Below are 16,488 nucleotides of genomic sequence, written 5' to 3'. Positions count from 1 at the left end.
GTCTGGGGACTGTTTGAAGCCCCTGGAATCTCATCCTCTTTAGAGGATGCTGGCTGAGTGGCCCTCACATTCGGGCTCCCTGAAAACCGCCTTTAGGGAAGATGTGTTTGAATTCTGATCAGACCTTAAACCAAACCTACAGATCTGAGCAAAGGAGTCCTGTTGGGCAAAACTGAAAGAGACAGGGTCTGAGGTTTTGTTTGTGCAAACATGGCCCGTTTCTCACAGGAAGGTGTGAGATTAGGGCGAAGCTCAGCTGCCCCAGCTCTGTCCTGGCTGCTGACTAATGGCTCCGGCGCACTTCCTGCTCTGAAGGAGAAGGAAAGTGAAAACTTGCTGGAGCTCCTTGGATGCTGGTCCACAAGGGGTTAAAGGTAGCCTGGACCACATCGACCTCTGGGCTCCCCTGCATTCTGTCACTTACTCCCAAGGGACACACACAGACCCACCCTAGAAGGGGAAACAGCAAATCTCTGATCCCCAGGAGACTTTTGGTTTCAAAAGTCCTTCTTGCATCTTTTCATCAGGGTCTGCTGACTCTTTTCTCACTGTTTCCCGCCTTCTCTGTAACTCCCTTCCACTCTTCAGAGCTCAGCTCAAATGTGATTTTCATGTGGAAGCTTCTGCGACCCTTCTAAACTAGATCAACACTCTAACGCACTTTTTTCACAGAGCTTTTCACAATTTGTAATTATCCTAATTTGGGTAATCATTTGGTTGATGTATCATTTAATGTTTTCATTCAACAAATATTTTTTAAGTGCCTCTGTGTGCCAGGAACTGTACTATTTGCTGGGATTACAGGGATGAGCAAAACAGATTTGGTTCCTTTTCTTGGGGAGCTTACAGTCCAGTGGGAAATACCCAAATAAAAATCTGATTGCAGTTTTCAATAAGGGCTATAAAGGGAATGAAGTTGGTGCACTGACAAAGATTGGTGGAGGGACCCCATCAGTGGAATGATTCTGAAGGCCATCCTGAAGACGGAAGAGTAGGAGGAACCAAGAGTGGGAAGAGTCAGGGGGAAAGAGGGAAGCAGCAAAGTGTCCACTGGAGCTGGTAACATGTAGGACGGTGGGGCCCCGGACAGTGTTTCCCAGAGTGCAGTTTGTTGAGAAGTGAATGGGTGGTGAGGAATTAGGAAGTATGTGCATAGGAAGAGCAGTGTGGGCTGTACAGGGGGATAGAAAAATCAGGTGGATGGAGAGAGATGAGATGGGCCGAGGGAGGAACTGAAGTTAGTTTTCCAGATTTTCTTTCTTTTTTTTCTTTTTTTCAAGTGGGAGGTAGTAGAAGGTGTTGATAAGCTGTGGGATGACTCGGGGAGAGAGGGAGAGATGGTGCTCAGAGAGGCAGTGAATGGAGAGCTAAGTCCTTGAGGAGATAAGATGGGATGGAACCCAGAACAGAGGTAAATAGATGGGACGTGTATAGGAGGAGAGCCACCTCATCATTGTTTAACCCTTTATTATGGAAAATTTCAAACATATAAAAGTAGGGAGAACAGTATAATGAAACCCCATATACCCATCAGCCCAGCTTCAACACATAGCCAATCGCATGTCATCTGTATCCCACTCCGTTTATCACCCCTTTCCCAGGTTATTTTGAAAGAAATCCAAGACACTCTAACTTTTCATTTATAGAGACCTTAGTAGTATCCCTAAAAATAAGGACTTAAAAAAATTACAACAAAACTATTAACACACTTAAAAATTAGTGATTTCTTTTTTTTTTTTAATTACATATTAGCATCTGCCCAGCAATTTTTTTTTTTTTTAATCTATTCATGGCTGTGTTGGGTCTTCGTTTCTGTGCGAGGGCTCTCTCTAGTTGCGGCAAGCGGGGGCCACTCTTCATCGCGGCGCGCGGGCCTCTCACTGTCGCGGCCTCTCTTGTTGCGGAGCACAGGCTCCAGACGCGCAGGCTCAGCAATTGTGGCTCACGGGCCCAGCTGCTCCGCGGCATGTGGGATCCCCCCAGACCAGGGCTCGAACCCGTGTCCCCTGCATTGGCAGGCAGATTCTCAACCACTGAGCCACCAGGGAAGCCCTAGTGATTTCTTAACGTCACCAAGTACCCAGGGTTCAAATTTCCCTGACTGTCTCTTATATGTTTTTTATTTTTTACACATGACTTGTTCAAATCAAAGCCAAACAAGGTGCACGTGCTGAATTCGGTTGATATGCTTTTTAAAGTCTCCTTTGAGCTATAGGTTCCCCCTCTCTCTCTCTTTTTTTTTTTTTCCTTAACATCTGTTAAGAAACCAGGTCTTTGTCCTATAGAATTTCTCACATTCTGGACTTTGCTGATGGCACACCCAAGGTATGATTTGACACATTCTTTCCTCACCTGTAAATCCTCTAAACTGTTCGTTTACATCTTATTACATCAAAGGCTTGATCAGATTGAGGTCTGACTTTTTTTTTTTTGGAGGAGACAGAGGTAAGAACACTTTGTAGGTGCTGCTGTGTCCTTCCTGTGACATCACATCAAGAGGCACTGTGATGCCTTGTTGTCCTGGGTCTTGTGCTGTTAAGATGGGTCAGTGGGTTTCGTGCTATCAGCCTGCTCCACTCACTGTAAATTTCCTCATCAGCTTTTTGCTGAACGGTTTTAGCAGTTACTGATGGCCGTTGCCTGGATCCATTATTTCATAAGGAATTACAACATGATGCTATTCTATCATTCTGTTATGGGGTGAATTAGGGCCCCCCAAATTCATATGTTGAAATCCTAATCCCCCATATCTCAGAATGGGGCCTTGTTTGGAAATAGGGTCGTTGCAGATGCAATCAGCTAAGATGAAGTCATACTGGAGTAGGGAGAGCCCCTCATTCAGTACGACGGTGTCCTTACAAAAAGGGGAAATTTGGACACAGAAACAGACTCGTGCCCAGGGAGAATGCCATGTGGAGATTGGAGGTATGCTGCCACAAGGCAAGGAACCCCCAGAAGCCAGGAGAGAGGCCTGGGGCAGATCCTCCCTAGAGCCTTCAGAGGGAGCATGGCCCTGCCGACACCTTGATCTTGGACTTCCAGCCTCCAGAACTGTGAGACAATAAATTCCTGTTAAGGTACTCAGACTGTAGTACTTTCTTAGAGCAACCTTGGAAGCTCACATGTGTTTCTTTGGCAGATTTTGATGGTAATTCTTAGAGAGAGAGAGAGAGAGAGGCTTTCTCTCGTCAAGTATTTGGTTTTTCTGTTATACTAGAACTAGTATCTAATTACTAGTTTGGGAATACTGAATGATTTCCTAGTATCCTCCAAAGGTGACCAGTGGGGTTTTGTAAATTTAATATTATTATAAACCATAGATTTTAAAATAATTGGTGGGTGCGTCTCAATCCACTGCAGTTATGAGTCTTTTTGATGATCAAATCGTCCTAGTTTGGCCAGAGATTGTCCCTTCCAGATGACTCCGAGTCCTTTGGAAGAATCTTCGATAGTTTGACGGCTTTCTTGTTTTTTGGTGCAATAAGATGTTGCAGGTTCATCTTTCTACAGCCCTGTAAGCTGCTGTTTCCCCCAGGGCCTCTGATGCTTTTTAGTGGGAAATGATATTTAGAGACCACAATCTGGGCGCTAAGGGTACTCGTTGCTACCAAGCTGATTACTGTTTCTAGACCTTTTCAGTGGATAGAGCTAGAAAAAAATTTTTGTGAAAAATCATGAGTTTATAATATTTATGTCTTTTACACTGCAAATTATAGTTCTTAGTCATGAACTGCATTCTAATTTTCATTTCTCCTATTCATTTTACTAGTTTTAAAGGGAGACAAGAGGAAGAGGGAAGGTAGAAGTGTGAGTATGCGTGTAGATTTGATATTAACTAGATGTTTGCCCCTCCAGACTCTGCCGCCACGAGGGCAGGACGATGGCTCTTTGTTTCCCACGTGTATTTCCAATGCTGGGCTGTGCTTGACATTGAGAAGGCACTCGCCAGTGTACGACGAAAAGGAGGAATGAATGAATGAATGAATGAAAGGGTGAGTAAAATACAAAAACTGCCCCTTTTGCCCATCTTATGACTGCACTGGGGTATATTCAACCTCTTACCTTCGTTCCGTCCTTCACCTCTCTCCAGGCTCAGACCTATACTTAGGGGAGCCATTTGGAAGTCGAAATTAAACTGTGAGTTGAAAAAAAAGAAAAAGAAGTCACAGAAAGGGCTTGTCTACTGTCACATCCGGAAGGTTAAGGCGCTGTGCCTGTCAGTAAGGGGTAGGGAGAGGACACAGCAAGAAAACGTTAGCACTTGTTGACAGCTGCTGGGAAGACTGTCTTGGCTGGTGGGCATTAGCGCAGGAACGATGATTTGCTAGTTTAAGGGAGAGAAAACCGTCCACGTAAGTCCCTCCATCTCCATTCCGCCCCATTCACAGACTCAGCTGACAGCAACTTCAGGCTTGTTGGCTAGAGTCCCCCGGTCAAGGCCACAGTTCCCTAGAGCATTCCCGGCTCCAGCCAGCCCGTGCTCGCCTGGCTCAGAGGACCAGTCCCGCCGCACTTCGCAGGACCATCTCCCTACTTGGGCATGCACTCAGTGGAGAGGCTCTTTGACCTACAACCCTCCCCACCGTGTTGGACTCTCACTTCTCCAGGCGGGACCCCTGAGGGAAGGAACTCTGTCTTTCCTTTCTGGATACTAGGCTCCTAGCACCGTGTCTGGCATATTTTATTTATTTGCATTCATTCATTCGTTCATTTATTTATTCCACTACCTCATTTCAAAAAGGATTCAAGGCACTGTCAGCTACGGCTGAAGGTGTTTGCTAAATGAATAAATGCAGGTGCACCGGAAAGAACAAACGAGTGGGTGATTCCCGGACATTTCCATCACACTCTGAACTCCTCCTCAGGATAAGCTCCAGTATTACAAAAGGGGGTGACCAGTGCAGAGCACAGGGAGCCCTTCTGTCCCCTGAACGAGGCATTCCCCAGCTTATAATACAAACCAGCACTGCAGTGGCTCTTTGGACCTCCACTGATGACTCACAGCCTGCCGTAAACCAAACCTCCCGTGGCTTTTTCATATGAACCGCATCTCTGCCTTGCCTTTGTGCGGTCAACTTTTTTTTTAACCTGCTGAATATTATTCTTTTAGATAGAAAATAGATAAATAGATAGATAGATAAATGATAGATAGATAGATTTAGCTATAAACCGTCTATTCAGAATATTAAATTGGTTTGAATCTAGTTTGGGTCTCCCAATGTATTGGCCCTTCCTCCTAGTTCTGTGTCATCTGCAAGTTGGTAAGAATGTCTTCACTTACTCTAAGTTGTTGGTAAAGCCTTATGATCAGCCATGTCTCACCTTTAGGATTTCCTGCTTCTGAATTCTTACAGACATGCTGCACTAATCTTCTGTCACTTACATTGAATTTCTCTTTCTCCATTTGTCACGCTCCTCCTAAAAGATATCATGAGAACTTTGCAAAATACCCCCTGAAATCCAGCTATACTTTCTCTATGCCAATCCCTGGATCTATCAAAAGGATTTTGCATCATTGAACCATGGGGTTGGAAACATATGTTAGATGTCGTACAACTCAGTACTTCACGGACGGGGAAACAGAAGGCGAGAGTACCTGCATAAGTACTCACGCTGAGCACTCACACAAGTACCTGCACTAGTACTCACGAGTACTCAGTACTCACAGGAGTACTCCTTCCTTCAGGTCAGGGAAGTGCTCAGTGACAATGTCTTGACTTGAAGCCTGGGCTCCTGACTCCGCATACAAGTGACTTTACAAAATGTCCTGCCACTTCAAGAGAGACCATGCAGACTCCTAGCGACTGCCCCTTGCTTTTGCTCACAACCTATTAAATAAAACTCCTCCATAATGTTAGGAGGCTTTGTGTGATACTGAGAGAATTGAAGCCAAGGGAACGTCCAGGGCTTTAAATACACTAAGTCTCTGGATCAGACATATTACGTTCCAGAATACAAAAACAATCTATGTGATCCTGAAAACATGGCAGGCAGTGTTTGGGAAAGTCTGAGAACAGTTTCTGGAGAGGATTGGAATTGAGTAGACTTTGAGGAATAGGAAAGATTTTGATAGAAGGAAAGTGCCTTAACATTGGGGAAACTGGAGCCACAGCAGCTGGGAATACACGTTCGGGACAATTACAAGAAACAAAGGGATGGTATCAGCTCACCTAACTGGAGAGGACAGGGGTCCACTAGGACAGCCAGATCCACAGGCTCTAAAGACATGATGTGGATGTTCCTTTCCATCTCTCAGCTCTGCTTCGTGTGCTGACTCCTTTCTCAGGGAGGCTGCCCCAGCGGTTGGTGACAGCGGCTATCACGATCCTAGTGGGGAAAGGGTGCCCTTTTGCCAATAATCCCAGAAATGTCCCAGGGAGGGCTCTCATTGGCTCCCCTGAACAGGGTTGCCAGATTTAGCCAGTAAAACTACAGATGCCCCATTACCTTTGAATTTCAGGTAAATAATGAATAATTTCTTAGTGTTAAGTATATTCCATGTAATATTTGGGATATATACAAGAAATTATTTATTTTCCAAAAACCCAAATTTAAATTTGAATCAAATTAAATAGCATCCTCTATTTTATCTGGCACCAATCCACGTGGCCAGGCAGGTGAGGAGCTTAGCCGGTCCACCCTGGGTCGTGTGCCTGTACCAGGGATCCCAGGAGTGAGGTCACCCTGAGGCAGGAGATAGATGGGCCCCAGGGTAAGCAGCTTGAGTTCATTCCCTGTGGACAGAAACGCCACAATATCAATAGTAGGACAATCGAGAGAGGAGGCTGGGCCCTGCCCAGATAAGAGATAAAAGACCACATATTCCTCATTCCCAAAATCAAGGAGACCTCCCCGACTACACATGCACAGAAAGGGTCCTTGGAGGTCAAAAGGGAGGGGGCGCCACCCCATAGTAAGTGATGTCAACTACCCATAGGCCTCTTCGCTAGAATCCATCTTGGATAAGAGATGCGCGCGTACACATGGGAGGGCCCTGAGATACACCAAACACAGACTCAGAACCAGGCAAAGCAAGATGATTGGCCAAAGGAAACCCAGTAGAAATGCCCCATAAAAGTGATTCAAACTACCACGAGGGTGCAACTCTCTCTGAGTCCACCCGTATGTCTATCCACACATACTCTTTTTCCTCCTAATAAACACTTTGTTTCACTACTTTCCACCTCTACATGGAAATGCATTTCTACGCAGCTGACGGGCCAGGCCCTTGTCACTGGCCGCTGGTCCCTGGTGGTCTAGTGGCTAGGTTTCAGTACTCTCACTGCTGCTGCCCGACCTCAATTTCTGGCCGGAAACCAAAACCCTGCTTCAAGCCACTGTAGGCTGAGGCCATCAGAGATCAACCCCATCCTCATGCCACGGACCGGGAGTGGGGAGTGGTCAGCGATCAGATGCTTCCCCACAGAGGCACCGCTTGTGGGGCAGACAAAACGGCAGATGTGCACCATAGTCAACTCCAAGACCAAGATAAAAGAGCAAATGGGACTCAAGCAAATGAGTCTTGCTTCCCTGTTATCCCACAATAATGCTGGGACTTCACCACCTGCTTTTTCTGGGTCCCATGACTCACGCCCACTAGTCTGTAAGCTTCTAGAGAAAAGGCCTATGCGTCTGTTGTGCACCACTTCAATCCTGTTGCTAGGCACATAGTAGACTCTCAATTAAAGATTATTGAATGCCAAATGAATGAAGCATTACAAGTCCTTTGTACTTCCTTGGGCAAATTTAATTATTCACACTAGATGCAATTCTTCAGAAGAGACCTTCAAAATGTTTTCACATGAGCAAGGACGAATGCTTTGATAACAATGGCAATGCTAACATGCTGTCCTTCCATGGGACCGTATACCTCTGGCTCTCTCTCGATGTTCTCTGAAAAGCTCATAAGTTTCACGTGATAATATCTCTGCAAGATAGATGAGTATTTTTCCATTTTACATATAAGGGAGCTGAATCACCAGAGGCTGGGTCATTCCATCAAGACCACAAATAGGGTGGATAGAATCTGACAGAGTTTGGGATCCCCATTTTGGGCTGTTTCTCCATCTTCCTGAGAACTCTGTGTTTTCGGAATCATAATATTTTCTCTCCATAATGTAGCATTTCAGCTTGGAGAAAGCTGGCCAAGTCCTGTGGAAAGTTAAAGTGTCTCTACTATTTTGTTTCTGGCAAAATGCATAGTGGGTGTTCTTTTACAGGTGGATTTAGAACATGAAGGAAGGGGAGCTGGAGGAGAAGTCGGCAGACCTGGGGTTCAGTCCTGGCCCTACCAATCATCCCAGGTCCCCTCCTGAGACAGACTGGGGACAAAGGCTGCTCTGCCTGGTGACCGCTGAGAGCTTGCATGTACCAGGCGCTTTGCAAAGTCCCTCCCTGGAGCAAGGGGGGCCCCATCTCAGGGACAGTTTACATACCACAGCCATCACAGTTTCCAATAATTTTCTGACAAATGGAAATAAAATGTCTTGAGGAAAAGGCTTCTTGTTCTAATTTACCCAGAAGTTTCATATGTGCCCCAAAGCCTTCCTCGTCCTGGTATAATCCCCGTCTTCCAGAGAAAGAGCTTTGGCTCAGTTTTTACCCAAAGTAAAATACAGTAGCTGACAGAGACTTCCCTGGTGGTCCACTGGTTAAGAATCCACCTTCCTACACAGGGGACGCGGGTTGGATCCTTGGTCAGGGAACTAAGATCCCACATGCTGCGGGGCAACTAAGCCCCTGCGCCACAACTAGAGAGCCCGCACACTGCAACTACAGAGCCCGTGCACTCTGGAGCCCTCGCGCCACAACTAGAGAGAAGCCCACGCGCCGCAACGAAAGATCCCACGTGCTGCAACTTAGACCCGATGTAGCCAAAAATAAATATTTTAAAAGATATATACAGTAACTGACAGAGCTGGGATTTAAAGCCAGAGTGTCTGACTCCAAAACACTGTGCTGTTTCTGCTACCCCAGCCCTGCCTCTCACAGGGGCGGTAGGGCAGGAATGAGACGGTGGGTGTAAACAAGGGGCGTGCCCCCCAGAGCACCATAAACCACGGGGAATCGCTGTTCAGATCCGCCTTTGAGCAGGACGGTTCATGTTGCCGATGGGCTTTTCCTGGCGGGGGACAAGCCATCGGGCTATGTGGCCTTTGAAGAGCATCCCACACTCTACCAGGACAGGAGCGCCCAGAGACTGGAGCCACATCTGAATCAGACGATGCTGACGGCAGAGAGCAGTCATGGCCGTGGCTCACAGTGGGCCCGGGTACCACATCTGCCACCATCGTGTGCACAGGCACCTCTCGTGCACACGCCCCCCTCTTCGGGGACAACAAAGGGCTTGGGTGAAAGTTACACTGGCTCTCAGCTCCCAGCCCCACACTCACTTTTGCTCGCCCTGTTCCTCGTGGCCTGTCCTTCGTGGCCTGTTCCTCGTGGCCTGTCCTTCGTGGCCTGTCCTCCGTGGTGCTCTTGTTCCCGCTCCTCTGTCCTGGCCGCCCACCCCCTAGCGCGCCTACCACGGATGTGTTCTGTCTGCCACCGGGGCCTCCCAGCCTGTCCCCTATATGATTCTGGCCTTTCAGATGAAGCTCAGAAGCTCCACGGGCCTTTGGCATTTCTTTTATGTGCGAGGAGTTCGAGAATGTAAGCGATATTCACTTACGCTACCCCCAAGTGACTCAGAGACCACGTGGAGGAAGGTGCCAGCTTCCACCACGCGGCTGCACTGGGCGGCCCAAAGGGGGTTTAGATGGTGTAAGGCCCCCCTCCCCTAGAAAGTTCCATCCGGTGCCCCCCAGAACTAGCCCCAGAAATATAAAATCTAAGAAGAAACGAGGTGCTTGCTGTGCACACCCAGAACCCCTTCCTTGCCGCCTCTGTAGGCACTTCGTCGCCCTACGCCCTCCAAGTTACGATTCCTGGGGGTGCCACCGTCATGCAGGCAGCTCCCAAAGCCCCTCCCCTGAGTATGCTTCAGCTGCCCGGATTGAAGGCCAGGCGCAGCTTTACCTGTTTTCTGTACTAGTCCAAGGCGAGTTCCCCCAAGCCCCCCTCCTGAAAGCCATAGATATGACATCTAAGCCTAGAAACTAAAGTGATTGTCCCTCCCCTGGTTCTGGTCAACAGAATCAGGCTGACCATGGCTCGGAAGTGAAGACCAGGACAAGGGGCAGGGCTGAGGGCAGGCCTGAGCATTGCCCACGGTTTGAGAGGGGGCCCTGCACCTGGCCGTGAGCGGACAAAACCGCTGACCAGCCTCTCAGCCGTGAACTTCCAGCAGCGGCCGGGCCCCGCACACCGTGGGCGCGTGGTGAGCAGCTGTGGACTTGAATGCTCCAGATGCATGAAAAGCGGGCTATTGTCAAAGAAAAGGAAGAAAATCTACCTCATCTAAGATGTCCTGCTTACACAACAAAAAAGGGGACCTATTTTGACTTTTAAGGGCTATTTTCAGGAGCCAGCGAAGTGGAGAACTTCAGGGGTGCACAGCCCTGGCTTCACTCTGGGTCCGGCCAGCCACTCGTCTCCTCTGGAACTCAGAGGAGCTGGAGCTCCCGGTCCCTAAGCGAATCCAGCCCCGCCGTGCTGTGACGCTGATTCTAAAGTCGTTTAGAACATACGTGCACACATATGCACATAAGTACGTACATATTTTTTTTCTTTGTAAAGTAGGCTAATTAGTGCTTTTCAAACTCTTAGAGAAAGTACCAAAAAAACAATGTTTTAAGTGACCAAAGGGCTTTTGTGTTAGCACATTGTGGGGAGGCCTTGTGGCCTGGTGGAAAGAGCTGTGAGCAAGAACCCAGAGAGCTGGATTCTAGCACCATCTCTTAGACCAAGCAATTCTGAGTGATTGGACATGTGACCTAACATCTCTGAGTCTCATATTCCTCATCTACAAAATTTTTAAAAGCTGGATTACGAGAGCTCTGAGGTTAGTCGCTAGTGGTTTTATCCACTCATAGGATCTGCTACAACCTTCTCCGTAGCCCTTTCTCCGAGATGAGTGAGGGGGGACCCACCGGTTGAGCACCTGGGCCACGCAGGTGCCAAGGGCTGCAGGCGGGGACGAACCAGGACCTAAGGGTGGTGCAGAATTGGAGGTCCCTACCCACCTCTAGGAGCATTTCTTTTGATTTCATTAATTGTATTTTATTTAGCTCATGTAAGAGCCAATTCCTGCCTCAAAGTCAAGTCACAAAAAAAGAAAACAGTGCTAGATGGGGTGAAAGACGGGAGAGGCCCAGCATCCCTTGGCGTTCCCAGTGCCTCCCGCCCAGTGTCATGGAGGTTTTTTCCAGGACAAGCCCCCGAGAGTCCGCTTTCTTGGATGGAGCTGAAATTCTTCTTAAAATGCCCCACTCCCATGAGGAAGTCGATGCCGCTGAGCATAAAACATACAGAAGTGTGCGAACTAGCAAGAGGGGAATTGAACGGAAAGTTCTGGAATTCTTAAGTAAAATGTAGAGGAGGAGAAACCGGACCAGAAAGAGGGGAGAAGCAAGGGAGCAGAGAATCCGGAAAGCGACAGGCGGCGGCGGGGTGGGACCTCCGGAGAATCGGAAGCAGCTGCAGGCAGGCTGAGCCTCAAACAGTCAGCCCAGCACCCTCTGCCTGCCTCCAGGGAAAGGCCCTGAGCCAGCGGACTGTCTTGAAATCGTAAAAGCAGGTGACAGGAGAAGGAGGTGGGAATCTTGCGCTCACTCCGCAGGCACCGAGGGAATCCAGGGCAGGGGGAGATGCCTGGAACAGGGGCTTCAGAGGGGGCGCCAGCCTTTCCCACATCACTCACTCTCCGGGAGCCACCCAGGGGAAACAGCTCCCTTGTCATCAGCTCTGATGTGTATTAGTATTTTTTTTTAAAGACTTTAAAATACTATTTTTACCCAGAGCACTTTTTTTTCTTCCAAAGGAACAAAAGCATCAAACCCACATGCTCCTCAAACTGGCAGCCCTGAGAAAAGGCAGGGCTGGGATCTGCATATGGAGGGAGCTTCTACCCCCGCTTTCCCACCCCCTCCTCATTCCCACAGAAATGAAACCAAAAGGAATGCCATGGGCTTGCTATTGTCACCCATCCTGAAATACACGAGCAAAAATAGTACGAAAAGATGAATGATGGGGCTTCACAGCTAATGTGATCATCTGTAGTAGTTTTGGCCATTAATAGTGTCGTGGTTCTAAGAATGGAAGGGGGTCTATCTCCCTCTCTCTCTCTCTCTCTCTCTGTCTCTCTCTCACACACACACACACACACACACAGCCTGGTAGCCTGGGTTTTTCCACCACAAAGGAGTTATGTTCTGCTCTTTCGTATTTCAGATTTCCAACGTCCCTTAAAATTTCAGCTAATTTAATATTATTGGGTCATTTGGTAGTTTACGAAAGGCTGAAACTTCCACTCACTGTTTTTCTTGTCTTTCTTTACTTCAAAATAACTACCACTTAGGGATCTTGTTCAGAAACATCCACATGGGGTTCTCCTCCTTGTTTTCCCATGTGACTAGGTCAGAGTTTGATAGTGAAGGACTTACCTCTGATGTGTGCGTGTGGGAGAGACATGTTTACATATATATATGAGGATTTTTTTTAAAGAAAAAAATCTGGTGAAAGTCACACAAGAGCCCCCGGTCTATCTTAGCTTTCTGAATTTCTCTTAAAGTGGAAAATATGAAGAGTATTACTCATACACTCATTTTAGAAATGGAAGACAAAGGGAAAGTAGATGATTCATTCCAACACCAGAGACAAAGAACAAACCAAGGCTAGAATGACTTTTCTCAGGCCTTTGAACTTTGGGTGAAGGACTTGGTGTCCCCATGTGGGAGCTGCACGGGGCATCCCCCAGAGCCACTCAGCCTCGCTGCCCTCCCACCCGGAGCCCGTATTCATCTGGGAGATCTTGGATGGGATCTGCCTGGGACCTTGCACAAGACCAATGGGGCATCTTGGCTCTGTGTGGGGTGGGTATTCCTTGGGTACCTGCTTCCTGGCACGCTGGGAGTTCCTCCCAAAGGTCACAGGAACCCGGGGTAGCGCCCTGCTGAAGGTCATGCTCTTCCTTACCACTTTCCTCCTGGCGTCATCCCTGATGCTCTGGAAATGGTCTCGCCCATCAGAGGCCGAGGGGCCAGGTGGACAGGGCCTGGCTTAGCTCCTGAGACTTCCTGGGCCCCAAATCCACACAGCACTTAAAGCACAGAGAATCAAGAGAGGCACTGAAAATTCATGACAAAAAAAAGTACAGATATGACTTATGGAACACCCATTACTGGATATTTGCTGCAGAGGAAACAATAAATCAAAGTAATGATCCTTAGAGCAGGCACCTGATAACATTTTTTGTAAAGATAAGCCAGTCTATCTTAAAGAAGGATATTAAACAGATCCGTCAACCCCAGGCAAGCTAGGTTTGCTAAATAAACTGACAATTAATAGATAGCCCGGAAGATAAACACCGTTCAGGGAAGAGTCGCTAAAAGGCTGGTATTTTAAAGGTGGGTGTTTACTTTAGGAAAGAGAAAATGAAGTTAAAAGATCAAGTACCAGATAGAAAACGCTCCTCCCAGGCCCCAGCCCCAAGTGTCTGGTTCTGAACCAATGCTCTGCCTCTTAGAGCTGAAATCTTACCTTGTGAATCACTTTACCAGAAAAATCACCTCTCTTTAAAGGTCTGATTTTTAAAAGGTTAACCCACTCTTCAGTGTTTTTCTTTTAAATGCAATAAGGTCTTTTTTTTTTTAAGTTGAGATAACTTTCCAAAACACATAATAGACACCTGGAAAGATGGTATATTACTATAAAATAACATGATTTAAAGCAGTCTCCTAGAAACACACCCGAGCCCGTACATCTGAAGACTTGTTTACTGTTATTTGTTCACAGCTGAAGACAGAAGGTCAACCCGAGGTCAAACTCAGGTTCATCAGCACATTTATTAACTGTGGTTGCGGTTTGTAAATCTATTCCAGATGTTAACTGTTTAAGTGGGAGCTTCTTTGTGATGATTTCTGATCGGGAACCGCTGTTTCACAGCCATGTTCTGGTTTCTACAAGTGTCTCTTTTTCCGGTTTGCTGGCGAGCGGGGACCAGGGCAGGTGGAGAGCATTGGGGCGCGGCAGCGCGATCGCCCCATCTCTCCACGGGCCGAACCTCCTTGTCGCCACAGCACGGCCTCCCGTTCCTTTCCTACGAGTGCTCTTGACATGAAATGACTCCACGTCACCGCAGCGCAGCTAAAACGGTCTCCATGCCAACTCGGGCTCCGCGGGCCCCTGGGAGGGCCTCGAGAACGCTGCAGAAGGCTGGTGTGCCGCATCTTCAGCGGCCTGGGCCTGCTGCATCCCTCTTCCCAAGCAGTCAAGTGAGAGCTGCTCTCCTCTGCCCCGCTAGCATCTTTCTTCTCCGGCAGGATTAGACAGCAGGAGTGGGTCAGGGAAGGGAGGCTCTCCCCTTCGCAGCTTCAGTCTCTTCCCAAGTCCCTGCGTCCTTTGCTTTCTCCAGGACCTGTACACACACCGTGCACGCCTGAGTCCGGGACCCGGAAGGGGTTCCCTGTTTCTTCCACTTCTGCACCATGTAGAGCCAAGGCGCGGCTTCCCGTGGTGTTACAGACAAGCCGTGTTCTGTTGCCACTCCCTGTTTTGGCCTTTGCTCTGCCTTTGGGGTCTGGATGGCTGTCCCTAACGTCGCCGCGATCCTCGATCCCGGCAGCTACACTCTCCGCCTGACTGCCACCCAGAGCCCGTGCCCTCCGCCCTCCGGCCTTGTTGCTAACCTAATCCCCTTCCTGAGAGCACAGCGCTGCCTCCCTGTGGGCACCTTTGCAAATTGTCCCAGGATGTCCCCGCCTGCCTGACATCCAGGTCTTGAATTTGGCTTGGGGTCCTTGCCCCTGGGCTCTTCCCTTTGAGGGGACTCTTCTTCTTCATTCCGGAATTCCCAAGGTTAAATATTTCTCAGAACCACCCAGAGGATGTGATGTCTCCTGCCAGCTCTGTCTCTGGTACCAGCTGTTTCTCTGAAGCTGGATGGGTTCCCCTGACTCAGCCCGACAGGTAGGCTGCCTCCTTGCTCCCTGCCTGCCCAGTGGTGTGAGAAGTCACAGGGCTGGACCCATGGCTACCCCTGGCCTTCAGGGAGGACATCACACATAAAGACATATCCGTTCAGCCTGGGACTGGGCAGTAACGGCCCAGCCATCGGACCATTAGGGAGATTGGGCTCCTGGCTGTATGAGCCCCCCACCTGCCGAGTTTCTGCAGTAGTGATGCACGGGGATGTCCCCAGACCTGCTGACAAGGGGCTGCAGATGTGGGCACCAGGTCAGCGCGGACCACTGGCCAAGCTTCTCCAGATGTGCTTCCTCTTGCAGTGTCAGCATTCAGATTTGGTCTTTGGGGTGTCCTGTTGCCGCTGAACCTTTTCGTACCCTCTCCTCACTCAAAGATGTTCTTTCTATTGTGAGAGAGAGAATATAGCAGTGTTCTGAATAATAGAGGGACAGTCACCGTTGTCCATGGCAACAAAGCTGCGCTAGAATGCGCTGTTTGGTAAATAGAGTGAGTCTGAATCCTGTGGATGTGGGCTTATCGCACCTGGGGCGGGGGTGGCCAGGAGCGGGGGGTTGGGTATGGCCTCTCGTGGAATCTCTGCTAGATCTCTTCTGCCAGTGGACCTGAATCTCTACGTGGGATCTTGGCCTGCATTATAGGGAAAGAACCCGGAACAGATGCCCGGAGAGCATTTGCCATCATGAAGGGAAGGGAGGGAACTGGCTAAGGGCCAAGTTCAGACCTTATGTGCATCCTCTGTGTCATCATTTCGTCCTCCCAACAGCCCTGCATGGTGGATAAGCTTAGCCCATCTCACAGATGAGGGGCCCAAGGCTTAGGGAGAATCCAGCCACAGGCCCAAGGGCTTGAGTGCCGGCTGTGCACTTTGCAGCTCTGTGGCCCGGGACAGCCCCGTGGGTGGGACGGCAGCTTCAGAGGCTAATCCCAGTGGGGATTAGAACCAGGCCCATCTGACTCCAATGGCTGTGACATCCCACTGCGTCCTGAGCCGAGATGCTTTCAGGACCACGGCATCTTCTGTCCTTCCCTCTCCTGCAGGCGCCAGTGCTCTAAACAGCGGAGGGTTTTCCGAAGGCACCTGGCTTCCAGTCCAGCTCTTCTCAGGGGTGGGAAGATATTTGGGTTCAGTGTCTTGCTTGCTGACACTGTGGCAAGCAGGACGTGGCAGTGAGGAGTATCTACGAACAAGCGTTTTGTAAAAATAGAATTTGATTATAAACAGAGACTTCTAACCCCAGGTGTGACCAAGAGGAGATTTAAAGATGGGAAAGTGGACGCGACCGTAGACTCTGTGAACCTGGGAGAACATGACAGGCTGCTGGGGACAGCCCCAGGGTCACATGGGAGAACGTCCCCATAGGGCCTGGCCACCTCGTTTCAGGACCAAAGCAATCAGGTCGGAGA

At 48.9% G+C, this 16,488-nt stretch overlaps 1 long non-coding RNA gene across 1 annotated transcript in view; it reads left to right on the top strand.

The window, feature by feature from the left end:
* The window catches only part of LOC309647882, a 655,782-nt gene that overhangs the window by 275,863 nt on the left and 363,431 nt on the right, over nucleotides 1-16,488 (top strand). The gene's annotated exons all lie outside the window — the stretch shown is intronic.

This window comes from Balaenoptera physalus (genome assembly GCF_965194825.1).
Source record: "Balaenoptera physalus genome assembly, chromosome: 18".
NCBI classification, from domain to species: Eukaryota; Metazoa; Chordata; class Mammalia; order Artiodactyla; family Balaenopteridae; genus Balaenoptera; species Balaenoptera physalus.
This window is presented reverse-complemented; position numbering and strand designations above follow the sequence as displayed.